The 11,409-nt window shown below is 44.7% G+C and overlaps 1 long non-coding RNA gene across 1 annotated transcript; it reads right to left on the bottom strand.

Moving 5' to 3' along the window:
- Positions 1-2,227: 2,227 nt before the first annotated feature.
- Positions 2,228-10,453, bottom strand: LOC109338420. Its single transcript, XR_002106550.1, has 3 exons — positions 10,374-10,453; positions 5,532-5,535; positions 2,228-2,241 (listed from the first exon to the last, which is right to left on the bottom strand). It is a non-coding gene; the product is annotated as an uncharacterized LOC109338420 (long non-coding RNA).
- Between the last annotated feature and the right edge of the window lie 956 nt (positions 10,454-11,409).

Here is an 11,409-nt window from a genome sequence, read left to right as displayed (position 1 = left end):
AGTTGCTTGGGTCTCCCTTGGTTTGCTAGAATATACTCTTATATGAACATAAATGCACCTTAGAAAGATAAGACTGTTGTTTCCTTTAGGAGCTGAAATGCCGACATCTACTATTCTCTTAGGCCCCTACTATTATCTCGCAAAACCAATGGTTGACTTTGGAGCAAGTGAAGTTCGGTATCTTTACCATGAGTGGAGGGTAATCTTGCAAATGTTCCGCGAATGGCCAGTGGTTTTGCGAGACAGGAGTGAGCCTGAAAAATTGAATTGCAGGGAAGGTCGCCCTTTTTTTAAGAAATGCTGTCAGTGAAGAAAAGTAAACTGTCATACCAAGCAAAGACTTAAGCCGCCGACCCCCACCAAGAAGAAAGAAACCTTAAAAGGCAGAGACCCCTTAAGAATGTCATTCGATTCCCTTCCTCCGACGCCGAGAAGACAAAGGACGGGTAAATCAAGCCATTACTTTATAGTGAAGCTAGCCTATTAGGCGCTGTGTAAGAGCTCTATGCTATCTATGGAATAGCGGTCAGTTCTACTTGATTGACTGCTTGAAATTTTGAACCAAGACTTGAGAGTCTCATTCAATCCAAACAGTTCCCATCTTTGGTGCGTTAATCGGAAGGGGGGGCAGGGCTTGAATGCCCATTTCCTTAAATTAATATATATATATGGGAAAATTTTTAGTAGTATCCATTGAGTCATTCGCAGAAGCAGCTCTTTCAAAAAGCACCCAAATCTGAGGAAGGAAATGTGGAATCAACACTTCCTTTCATTCACTGAAAAACAAAACCGAGAATAGAATAAAAAATCTGATACATCATACAACAGGCATCATTCTAAGAAGCAGAGCCTAGAGTTGCTCTTTCCCTCTCAATCTGAACCGGATGAAGAGGAATTCTTCCCTTGAAGCCGAGGCCAAACTCATATATCAAGTTTATCCCGAAACAACAGATTCCTTATCCTCATCAGCCCCAAGTAACGAATTTGAATGCCTATCTCCAGCCGAATTCGTTTTTTAAGACTTATTGGAATGGAAGAAGAAATTGGATAAGAAATATAGGCTTTTTGAGCAGACGAATCGACCGAGGAAATACACACTCGAACATAACCAAACTCCACTTCTTCTTTTTTCTTTTTTTTGTCCTCTCAACATGTCAGTCAATATCAATAGTGGAAGAAGGAGAGTAGTCCTCCGGTCATCAGTTAGTAGTTGAAAAATCTCAGTAGTGGTCCTCTTGCCTAGCGGAGTCAGCCTTTAATGGACAATGATAGGCAGACCAAAGATTGCACATTGCAGTCTAAGCGTGTTTGCTTTGCACACCAGCACAGTAGAATTAGAATCCACTCGCTCAGATGAGTGGCTCTTGGCTCACTTCCTTGAGAATGACTTTTTTACTGTAACTAAGAAATGAGAATTGTTGACCAATATGATCTCTCTAGGGATAGGAATCGCCCGTTTCGGGCCGGTCTCTTAGCCGAGGGGTCCTGTCATCATGGGTAGTGGATGGGGTTGGATGAAGCAATATCCGGGATCTGTGGGCATCAATACATCAATTCTACTACTGCTTTTGGTGCTTCTATCACCATTTTATGACCATCAACGATGGGATCGGGGTCATTTATCGAGCATTACAGTGATCTCTAGCGGCCATATAATGGCCTCATGAATAGATAGCATAACCCTTCATGCTATGAAGTAAAAGCGTAGATAAACCTTAATCTGATGGCTTACATGGTAGTCATCATTTCACATGTTTATCATCGTTGCATTTTAAAATATAATTTTTTATTTTTAAAGGCGATCCTTTTCTTTCCCCGGTCCGATGACTCGCTTGTTCAATACTGTTAACTATTATAGTATAGGAGGATGTCGTCCCTTCCGGACTACCAGTAGCTTCGGTTGTTGAATCTCGTGCAAGTTAGGTTGTGCTTGTATTGGCTGCAAGCGTAACGTAGGCGCTTTAGGTAGGTGTGTGTTGACCATGCACTCTCGTGTCATGTAATGTCGTATGTATGATAGAGGTGGTGTGGTGATTGACCTCAATGCTAATGGTTATCCCCAAGGTTCAACGAATGAATGAAGCTATGATCGTACCCGGATAGAAATGTCGGTCTTCCTCTAATGTCTCCAAGCAGACCATAATAGAATAGATAGGCAAAGCAGCCAATAGCATTTTTAGCCTATCGATAGATAGTAGGTTGCTTCCAAGCTCAAACCATTTGAAACTGAATTGATAATGTCTTATTTTTATTGATATAGTGGTCTTTTCCGCCCTTGTCAAATAAAGTAGAGGGAGAGAACTGGAAGAGAAAAGGAAAAAGAGCAAAGGATTCACAAGTCTAACACCTGGGAGAGGAATGTCTTAGTTATCGTGCATGTTGACCGCCTTCGATAAAAATAGAACCCAAGCGGTCTAAGCCCCGGGATGGACCCCAACCGAAAGAAAGGCTAGCGCCTTTCCCTCTATTACGCTAACGACAAGCGAGATAAAGAAAGCAGTTGGCCTTATGTGTCAAACCTTGTCGCGGGAGAGTCTTTCTCTAATGCGAATCAAGCTAGTTTTTGGGCAAGACAAGAAAGGAACTCGCCCTTTGACACCACACCAAGGGATAAGAGCTGATTGTAGGCGATGACTTGGTGAAAGGAATCTATGAGAGAAGGTTCTCAAACTGGGTTCTGCTTGGAAATCTAAATATTAAGAGCGCGGAGCCAACAAGTTCAGTCGAACAGCGTAACGAGTCTAAGGTTACAGAAGCATTCGCTTACTTTGATAGGTAAACGCATTGCAAGCAAATAGAGTAGAGAGCTTACCATCTTTTTCTATTAGAGTCGTGAGCTTGTTGTAGTCAGTCCGTGAAGAGAGAACATGTTGCTTACTTGCTATATCCCCGTGTTCTTGTCTTGCACGGCTAGTTCTTAGGGCCCTGCTTCTCCCGTCTCCCTCTCCCTGTTCTATATTCCAAAACAAGGCCGTATGGAGTATAGCAAAGTGGTAAGGCATTGGTTTTTGGTACCGGCATGCAAAGGTTCGAATCCTTTTACTCCAGATTATGAAAACCCGAACGGATCTGTCAAGAACGAGCTGATGACTAAAAGGGAAGCGGCTGATTGCAGTCCCTGAGCCCAGCCTAGGAGGAATGCAAGGTTCCCTGGCGCTTCATGGGACGGGCGATCGCAGTCCCCCTCCCTCTAATCTAACCCTCCCCCGTACCCCATACGAATTTGAACTACGATCCCCTAGAGCAAAAGGCTGTGGATACACTTTTTAATTATGTCACCGAAAGTGTAAAAAAACTAAATGTAAGACATAAATGTCCCCCGGGAAATTGGACATATTCAAAAATAGTCGAGCAGGTCATTCATTGGGGATCCGGCGGATCTACGTTATGTGATATTTTTTCTGATATTATGGAGTATGGTTTTTCCAGTAATTACTTTCACGAGGCATTAACCTCTATTCTATTGGGGGTCGGGGGTTGGTGGATAAAGAAAGATGGACAGTAAGGATTGCGTAATAACCATTCATTTCATGAAAAACCTGCGCTTGTTAGCAGCTGAATCATTCTCTCCTCTCGTAGTTGGCCTCTTTTCTTTCCCCCGCTGGCATGAGGAAAGGGTCCATTCCACTAGCTCTTCTTCTGGATATAATAAGGAGAGGGGTGCACTTTCCCTTTGAATGAGAAGATCTTCTAGCCCCCGTGCCTACCTTTACTTAATGCTCCTGAAGTCCGAAAAGGACACTGTGAGTGGACAGGGGGCAAGGAAGTGCAGTTACAAAAATGGTAGTCGTGGACTAGTACGGCATGCCTACTTTTGGCAATCCTTATTGTGATCCCTCACTCTGGGCTAAGATAGTCTCTTAAGTGCTAGCGTGACGGGAGAGCAAATAGCAATGAACCTTATCTACAGTATTAGTTCCCTCCTACTAAGAACAAAACAAGTTCTCTATACAGGGAAAAGGGTACCGATAGGCGGATTGACGCATCTGAGCAGGCAGGGAAGACTTAGTGCTTGGAATATGAATTCTGTGAGGCTTGGGCGAGAGAGTAGGTCTAGGAGGCCCATATATTGCATCATGTGAAAGCAACGAAAAGACCCATAAGAGATGTAAACAAATGAGATAGGCACGAAAGGGGGGCAATCTAGGGATGTCTCTTTCATCAGCCACCACCTTCAACATCCAGTAGGAAAGATGCCGACACAGATTCGATTCAAGATTCAAGATAGGGTACGCTCGATGACCAGGCAGGGCAGCACATCCCCCAACCAAGGGGGCTAGCAGCTTTTTTATCTACTGTTGTCTCTACTCTTACTGACGAAGGAAGATGTGATCGACTGCATTAGCACTTGTGGAATTGGTCTTCTTTGAGTTCAATAAATTCGAAGTAGTTCAAATAGCCCTTATCGACGATGCGCGCGTCAGTCCCTTCCCTCTCTCTTGGCCGACCTATTCTTGTCCAATAACCATTCTTTCGTTAAGAGTTATGTGCTTTCCCTGTGGCATCGTATAGTAGAAAACATAAATCGAGGCATAGAATATAATAAAAGGCGACTAGGACAGAGAGGCTGTACGTATAGAGAAGGAAAGTCTATTTTTCCCAGAGTCTAGCTAACTCTAACCGAAGATTAATCTGGAAGAGATTCTTCTTCTTTAGTAGCAGATTCAGATTTTGTATAAGAAGGACAGTCTCAACCCTTTAGTACGAAAGAAAGTAGGCTCTTCATTTATTTAATTTATTATAAATACGATATTCTTCCCATCTCAGGAGAAAAAAAAAGAAGTACGTCGACGACTATTCAATAGCTGGGGATCTTGCTAAAAATTAAACTCCTAACCTTCAATCATCTAACCGTGTAGTCTTTAAACTCCCTTTTGGCCATTGAAAGTTGTCCAATTGCAGCTTATTATGTGAACTCTTCTGTTGCAGCAAATTCAGCTCTTTCTCTGGCTCCCTTACTTGAAACCTTTTAGTCGATCTAGTCAGTAAAAAAGTTTTCAACTCCGATCCTTTCAGCCCTAGTTTATGTGTAAGCCAACGCCTTTAGTCGATCTGGTTTTAGTCTAGTTCCTCTTTAGTCTAGCTGACAGCTTTTCCCTTGGCTCGCCTCTATGCGAATGCTTTCCGAAGTCAATACAAGATTCTCTCTTTCCTCTAAGTCGAGTTCTGTTCCCTTGTTTACCGCTTTCCGATAAAGATATGCCCCGGTATTCAATAAAATAAAGTAGAGATTTCTTCCCTTCCATGGCAAGTTTAGGCTTAGGAAGATTTGATCTTTGTTCCATCTAGTGAAGTAGATTCCAATTCCGGTGAAGAGAAGAGTGAAACTCCGATAGCTACATGCCTTAGCCCCAAACTAAGAAGATATCCCAAACCCCTACCGCTACCGGTCAAGCTTACTTTGATATGGAGCTTTCCCCGGATTCTCTTGAGGTCAGGGTTGAAGAATCTGGGTACTCAACAATGGGTTAAGCTATGAGTGAAAGAAGAAAGAGAGTTTCGAGTTTACCGTAGCTACTTCTTCCCCTAACATGACTTTCCCGGTTGGGGAAGATAAAGAAGTTCCCCTCCAATCCAAAACTTATTAGTCGAGTAATAACCCCCTCTCCTTCACCTGCACTTCAGAGATTGATTGGTTGAACCAAGAGTCTCATCCCCATATAAAATACCTAAGAGTTAGTTATTGTTATGACCAGCCGAAAACTAGTCCTCTAGATGCCTTCTAACCATCATTTTAGCCTATTCCCGCTTATGCTTACTTCATGGCTGATAAGCCTACAGACGCTTGACACCCCAGAATAGCCTTGCTTTCATGTTCCCCCTATTTCCTTATATCAGGTTACCGTTTATGCTGCTTTACGCAATTATATTCAATCCATTGAGTAGAGAGGGCAATGGAATCAGTCGTCATCCTTCGCTCTTGTGGGACTCGAATCCACTACATAGTCTTTTTTTCCTTGTTCTACCGAGATGAACTAAAGAGCGTGAAGGTATTTAACCAAGCCAATGGAGCTTGCCTGGTCTTTCTCGCCTTTCACCGAGTCTGGGATCGATCCCATCTACCATTTCGACAGGAGATTAGATTAAACAAGTGTTTTTTCCTCCAACCTTGAGCAATTCGTGTGAACAGATTCAGGTGTGTAGCCTTTTTCCACTATGCCTATCGCCTTGAGCTGGCACTCCTAACCTAAACCATTTAACCAGCACACCTCCCCCTTCTAGTCTACTTGCCACTTCCGACAACAGCTAAATCTATGGCACTTGCCTTGGCTTATTCCCTCAAGTACTCTACCTTTTTTTAGAATAAAGTTCAAGCATCATTCCAATAAGTAAGGTCTTGGTGTGGCCGCTCTTTTAAGGTAAGCTTTCTTTCCCATCTCTCGTTTCAAGTTCGAATGCTTTTCTGCTTTCTTAGTTGTACGAATACAAATAGGAAGCTTGGCAGCTATGGCAAAAAGGTAGTGAAGATCTTAGCCTGAGTATAAAAGTGATTGTTAATCGGCTTCGCGAAATCCTTTACCTTTAGGCTTACTCGTGGCTAGGCACCTGCCCTCTCCTTGATCAATTATCTACCTTTGAAAAGAGAAGCATTAATTCATAAATATAGTTGCGTTCGTTCTCTTTGAAAGTAGATCTTTGCTTTGTTGAACCTTTTTTTCGGACATGAAGGGATTTCCTTCTCTTCTATTAAAGGACTAGATAGCCAAGGCAGGGAAGAAAGCTAGCTAAGGTAGACAAATGTAAGTTAATGCCTGTAGTCTTTTTTCTTAAAGCTGAAAGCTGAATGCCAAGCAAGAAAGAGGTAGTTTTAATAACAAAAGCCAAAGTGCTAATGATGGCTTCCTCCCCTACTTGACTTTCCTATCTATCAATACCCTCTTCAAAAACCCTTGCCAGAAGAACAAAAGGAAATATTCTCCGTGATACCGTTTGAGTAACGATAATCAGAGTGATGAAAAACATTACAGAAAAAGCTATAGCAACAGTAGGAATTACTACTTACGCCAGCACCTGACGAGCAAAGATCTAAGACCGATATAACTGACTTGTAGGAAGGTTTGTAACTTGAGTGACTACAACTCTACCCGGAAAGAGAGACTAAAGCAGGCGAGTGTAGGATAGGGAGTGTTTTCGTTCAGCAGCTAGCCTGCTAGATTGAAAGTACTTAGCCAGGGGGAGTCGAGACCAGGCCAAGGGCCTAAAGTCTCGAAAAGGCTAGGACTACAAGAAGAAGCCAAGCCTGAGGCCAAGAAAAGCGAGCTCAAGATCAGGAGCCAAAGCAGACCGAGAAGAAAGTAAGGCGGAGACTGGCAGCTGCAAGTCAGTCGGTTGGCTTCCGGTACTAGAGCAGTCGCTCTTTCTTTCGCCAGCGAGCGGAGAAGACCATAGGCCAGAAGCGAACTGGAGAGGCTGAAAGATGGCGGGGGGATTGGTCCACTTTAAGAGGCGCCTGGGTAAGCGAGATAATCTTACCTAGTGAAGGGGAAGTACGGAGGGACAGGGGCTATGAAAGCATGATTGGGGAAGTCAGTCTTTCCCCTATGGTAGTCGGTACTCTTCACGGGGTCTAGTCTGCTTTCGAAAGGGGCGTAAGCGCTAACTAGACCTCAGAGGAAGGAGTGGAATACATTCTATGAGAGGTTGAGCGGAGCTGAAGACGCTCACAGGGCATGACGACTATCTGCAATAGGCCTCAGAGGAAGGAGTGAGGGCAATAAGGGAAGTCAAGACGGGCTTAGCCGTTCTCAGAGCTTTGACTAGCTCTCATGGTAGACGAGAAGAAAGGAACTGACCTACTTCAACTGCACTGTGGGAAAGACAGACTATATTCCTGTAGCCAGGTCGGGTTAGGGCTTCATATCCTGCTTAGGCAAGGAAGAAGAGCGGCTGAAAGCCAATCGAAAACCGGCATAGAATGGAATTGATTGGTTCGCCACTTCTGAAGAAGCGAAGGAGAGGGGTGAAGTAGAGTAAGGAGTTTAGGCTTTCTTTTTTTCAGCTCAATCCCTTGCTTGTTGTTTTCGAGCCGGAGCTCGCTGGGTAGTGAAGTGGTCCGTGAAGGTTAAATCACACTTGTGTTAAGCAAGCCGAGTAGTCAGACTTAACATTGATTGAAGCAGCTGTTGGAGAGAAGACACCAGTCAGACCTGCAAGCACCGGGTAGTACGCAGCGGCAGTTTTCAATCATACAATGTGTACTCGTAGTCTGACTTTTAGCGGTAGTCAGCTGTCCTCGTTCTCCTCTTTTCATTGCCCTATTGATTGAGTAAGGCTCGGTGTTTGCAAAAATATCGAGCCTTACTCAGTGAATAGGGGTCAGGTAACAGTAGTGACAATTGCAAAGGGGGGGGAGCTGGACACTCCTGAATTGGAAGAGATTGCTTAGGATGACTGTCTGGGTAACAAAGCCGATAAGGATGTAGTCAAGGTGCGAGTTGAATGAGCGAGGAGAATGATTTAGCCCATAGAAACGAGGATCTGGAAGAGAGGGTTGATACTGGGTCAACTATGGTAGTGACTGAGGGAGACTTGTTCTGTGATAAAAAAATGACTCCAAACAAGAACCTCAGGGTAGCCAATCCTAAGAAAAGAGGTGAACCTGAAGCAGTAAGAGTAAGCTTTCCTTGTAGGAAGGTTTGTAACTTGAGTGACTACACCTCTACCCGGAAAGAGAGACTAAAGCAGGCGAGTATAGGATAGGGAGTATTTTCATTCAGCAGCTAGCCTGCTAGATTGAAAGTACTTAGCTAGGGGGAGTCAACACCAGGCCAAGGGCCTAAATTCTCGAAAAGGCTAGGACTACAAGAAGAAGCCAAGCCTGGGGCCAAGAAAAGTGAGCTCAAGATTAGGAGCCAAAGCAGACCGAGAAGAAAGTAAGGTGGACACTGGCAGCTGCAAGTCAGTCGGTTGGCTTCCGGTACTAGAGCAGTCGCTCTTTCTTTCGCCAGCGAGCGGAGAAGACCATAGGCCAGAAGCGAACTGGAGAGGCTGAAAGATGGCGGGGGGATTGGTCCACTTTAAGAGGCGCCTGGGTAAGCGAGATAATCTTACCTAGTGAAGGGGAAGTACGGAGGGACAGGGGCTATGAAAGCATGATTGGGGAAGTCAGTCTTTCCCCTATGGTAGTCGGTACTCTTCACGGGGTCTAGTCTGCTTTCGAAAGGGGCGTAAGCGCTAACTAGACCTCAGAGGAAGGAGTGGAATACATTCTATGAGAGGTTGAGCGGAGCTGAAGACGCTCACAGGGCATGACGACTATCTGCAATAGGCCTCAGAGGAAGGAGTGAGGGCAATAAGGGAAGTCAAGACGGGCTTAGCCGTTCTCAGAGCTTTGACTAGCTCTCATGGTAGACGAGAAGAAAGGAACTGACCTACTTCAACTGCACTGTGGGAAAGACAGACTATATTCCTGTAGCCAGGTCGGGTTAGGGCTTCATATCCTGCTTAGGCAAGGAAGAAGAGCGGCTGAAAGCCAATCGAAAACCGGCATAGAATGGAATTGATTGGTTCGCCACTTCTGAAGAAGCGAAGGAGAGGGGTGAAGTAGAGTAAGGAGTTTAGGCTTTCTTTTTTTCAGCTCAATCCCTTGCTTGTTGTTTTCGAGCCGGAGCTCGCTGGGTAGTGAAGTGGTCCGTGAAGGTTAAATCACACTTGTGTTAAGCAAGCCGAGTAGTCAGACTTAACATTGATTGAAGCAGCTGTTGGAGAGAAGACACCAGTCAGACCTGCAAGCACCGGGTAGTACGCAGCGGCAGTTTTCAATCATACAATGTGTACTCGTAGTCTGACTTTTAGCGGTAGTCAGCTGTCCTCGTTCTCCTCTTTTCATTGCCCTATTGATTGAGTAAGGCTCGGTGTTTGCAAAAATGTCGAGCCTTACTCAATCAATAGGGGTCAGGTACCAGTAGTGACAATGGCAAAGGGGGGGAGCTGGACACTGCTGAACCGGAAGAGATTGCTCAGGATGAGTGTCTGGGTAACAAAGCCGATAAGGGTGTAGTCAAGGTGCGAGTTTAACGAGCGAGGAGAGTGATTTGGCCCATAGAAGCGAGGATCTGGAAGAGAGGGTTGATACTGGGTCAACTATGGCAGTGACTGAGGGGGACTTGTTCTGTGATAAACAAATGACTCCAAACAAGAACCTCAGGGCAGCCAATCCTAAGAAAAGAGGTGAACCTGAAGCAGTAAGAGTAAGCGTTCAGGTGCTGGTGCGAAGACCTTTTTTCCACCTTTTTAGAATCGAATGATTCAGCGCTCTCAGAAAGCGGATCAAAAGCTTCCTATTCAACGGATAAGAATTATTCGACTTTAGATGCTTCAGATGCTTCCTCGGTCGCGCAGTACGTACTTTTGTTTGGAAGTCTATTCCTTACTTAGCTAGGACTTTGAGTGACTAGAGTAGCCCCTCTGTATCCGAAGGCGCCTTTTAGTTTATGAACCTGAAACGGTTTCCGATTTTACTTATAGTAAAGTGGATCGACCCCGTTCAGTATAATAGAAGACCATAGGCCAGAAGCGAACTAGAGAGGCTGAAAGATGGTGGAGGGATTGGTCCACTTTAAGAGGCGCCTGGTTAAGCGAGACAATCGTACCTAGTGAAGGGGAAGTATGGAGGGGCAGGGGCTATGAAAGCATGATTGGGGAAGTCAGTCTTTCCCCTATGGTAGTCAGTACTCTTCACGGGGTCTAGTCTGCTTTCGAAAGGGCCGTAAGCGCTAACTAGACCTTAGAGGAAGGAGTGGAAGACATTCTATGAGAGGTTGAGCGGAGCTAAAGACGCTCACAGGGCATGACGACTATCTGCAATAGGCCTCAGAGGAAGGAGTGAGGGTAATAAGGGAAGTCAAGACGAGCTTAGCCGTTCTCAGAGCTTTGACTAGCTCTCATGGTAGACGAGATACCGAAAGAAGGTCGACCTCACCACCTTTGGTAAATCGAAGCAGTGAAAGAGGAAGAAGCAAAACTAGGATATTCGATTAGGGATGTTCTCACCTATGTGTACTCTCTTGAATAAGGAATCTAAAAAAGAACCTTATTCTTTTTCAAACTGGCCTACTTCAACTGTACTGTGGGAAAGTCAGACTATATTTCTGTAGACAGGTCGGGTTACGGCTTCATATCCTGCTTAGGCAAGGATGAATAGCGGTTGAAAGCCAATCGAAAACCAGCATAGAATGGAATTAATTGGTTCGCCACTTCTGAAGAAGCGAAGGAGAGGGGTGAAGTAGAGTAGGGAGTTTAGGCTTTCTTTTTATCCCTCCTGCAAGAGAGGACTCGTTCTGGCTTTAAAGAGACTTTTTTTTAGCAGTCTCGCCCATAATAGAAGATAAGATTGACCATCTCGGGAGTTTAGGCTTTCTTTTTTTCCAGCTCAATCCCTTGCTTGTTGCTTTCGAGCCGGAGCTTGTT

Source organism: Lupinus angustifolius, unplaced genomic scaffold (genome assembly GCF_001865875.1).
Source record: "Lupinus angustifolius cultivar Tanjil unplaced genomic scaffold, LupAngTanjil_v1.0 Scaffold_25_331, whole genome shotgun sequence".
Taxonomy (NCBI): Eukaryota; Viridiplantae; Streptophyta; class Magnoliopsida; order Fabales; family Fabaceae; genus Lupinus; species Lupinus angustifolius.
Note: the sequence above shows the minus strand (reverse complement) of the source record. Positions and strands in the feature narration are given on the sequence as shown.